The sequence below is a fragment of the Dromiciops gliroides genome, chromosome 4 (genome assembly GCF_019393635.1).
Source record: "Dromiciops gliroides isolate mDroGli1 chromosome 4, mDroGli1.pri, whole genome shotgun sequence".
NCBI lineage: Eukaryota > Metazoa > Chordata > Mammalia > Microbiotheria > Microbiotheriidae > Dromiciops > Dromiciops gliroides.
The window spans coordinates 23712538-23714642 of record NC_057864.1 but is presented as its reverse complement, the minus strand read 5'-3'; the positions used below and the strand labels follow the sequence as shown (position 1 = coordinate 23714642).

The 2105-nt window shown below is 47.8% G+C and overlaps 2 pseudogenes; both read right to left on the bottom strand.

The window, feature by feature from the left end:
- Positions 1-977, bottom strand: part of LOC122726203 — a 1742-nt pseudogene extending 765 nt beyond the window's left edge.
- A 438-nt stretch (positions 978-1415) lies between these two features.
- Positions 1416-2105, bottom strand: part of LOC122754535 — a 3247-nt pseudogene continuing 2557 nt past the window's right edge.

Here is a 2105-nt window from a genome sequence, read left to right as displayed (position 1 = left end):
ATGCACTAAGGATCCGACTGCTGTCCTTGGAGAAGCTCAGGCAGGTGACACCTTTACTGTGTGCCCTTTCAATCTTCGCAAACACTGTCCACTCTGTATCTTCCACACCTTTATCTTTCCATCTTGGGCCCCAGTTGCTAACATTTCTGTATCTCTGCTGAAAACACATACATAGTACGGCATCGTCCATCATCATAAAATTGTCTGTGCCTGGTACTTGAGATCCTTCCTGATCTTTCCGGTTGTAAAGTTCCATACTTCAATGAATCCATCAACAGAGCCAGTGACCAGGTACTGGCCATCCGGAGAAAATCCAGCACATTCCACATGTGATTTCTGGCCAAACTTAATCGTCTGCTTAACTGTGTAGGAAGCTTTTCTTCTTCCACATCTTTTACAGCTGCTTTGCCTCTGAACAAATCAATAGTCACACCAGGAGGAAGCAAGCCTTGGTGCTGTTGCCACTTCAAAGCCTGTCCCAACAGTGCCATAAGACGAGATGGAGGTACAACGCTGACTTCTCCAGCTAAAGCCGTGCGATGGTCTGCTCTTCTTTTTTCTTTGCTGCTTCCATCGGATAAGCTCACGAGGATTCAAATAGGACCTGGCCAAGAGGATCTCAAGATGGACTGTATCTCTCTGGCTGAGTTCGTTTTAACATGATCATGGGGTCAGTCTGTCTCAGAAGAGATCTGCAGCACCCAATTCACGAACGTTCATCCCAATTCCAGAACGACCTGTTCATAGAGGTCAATCAGTGTTCTTGTCTGGCAATTTCCGGGACTGTATAGCTTGCAAAACAGTATCCCAATGTCCACCGTTAATATCTGCTACAAAACTCTCTATGCTGTCCACAGTATTCAGTGACACAGTTGTCTCCTCCTGCAAAGTGGCTAAGGTTCGATGTAAGCCATTTTCTTTCAAGTACTGCATGATGAGGACGGATAAACATCTGATGACTCGATCTCAATCGACATCTTGACTCTACCAGGAACTGGCACCAACCTCTGGGGTGGGGTGGGGGGGGGGAAAGAATTTCACCAGGAGGAGGAGAAGAAATCTGGAAGCTTTTTATGGGTCTGGAGCAGAGGGTGGTCCTTGGACACTGCTTCAAGCTGATTGATAGGTGTCACCCAAATCCATTGGTTCACTCACTGGCCTTTTAAAGGTGGTCTCCAGGTGAGTTCACAGAAAGTCCTTAGCTTCTGAGAACATACCTTCAGCAGGTGTGGTAACAATCTAATTAACTTTAAGTAGGCCAGTCAGCAATCACTTTCACTTAATTCAATCAGTTTAGATTAATTTTCCAACCATCCCCAGCACAGAAGAAACCCAAAGTGCAGAGGCATATCCAATCTCACTGAGGTTCAGCAGGAAAGGTCTGGCCAGGTGGGTTTTGGTGAGGAAGCCATTATTCATTTGCGGCTGTGCTGGCTCTCCAGTGGCACTGGAGGTCTGCCAGCTAAGGGGTTTTGAAACCCATGTGTTTTGGGGGGCCCCTGGGTGATGAGGTTGGAGCTCTGGCTAAAAGCTTTCCCACATGCCCTTGTGGATTTCTCTCTGGTGCAGATGTCTTCATGTCTGACTTTGGGGCGAAGCACTTGCCACAATACTGGCAGGTGTAAGACCATGTGTCCCAATGGATGAAGAGATGGGTGGACAGGGTGGAGGAGCACTTGAAAGGTTTTTTTTTTTTTAACCACAGATCTTACATTCAGAACTTCTCTCCTGCCTGAGGTAACAGGTCAGTGGGTGGGGTGGGGGTGGGAGTCATTGTGAACGTTTGAGCTGGACTGGGCCCAGCTGGGATCCCTTAGGAGTGTATATGAGTGTGCTGTTCAAGGCTGAGTGAGCAGCCAAATGTTTTGCCACAAACTGCACAAGGGAAGAGTTGAATCCCACTGTGGGCTCTCTGGACATGAGCTTCTAAGCCCATGGAGGGGGTAGGGTTTAGAAAATACCTGACTGCACTTGACACAGTGCTAGGCATCCATGCCAGAGAAGTAACGTAGTCTGTAGTCCAAGGGAGGGTCAGAGCTGGGAACCAGTGAGTTGCCATACAAACTTCCTGAGTTCTCTAGGATGGTAGGTTACATGGTGGAAGT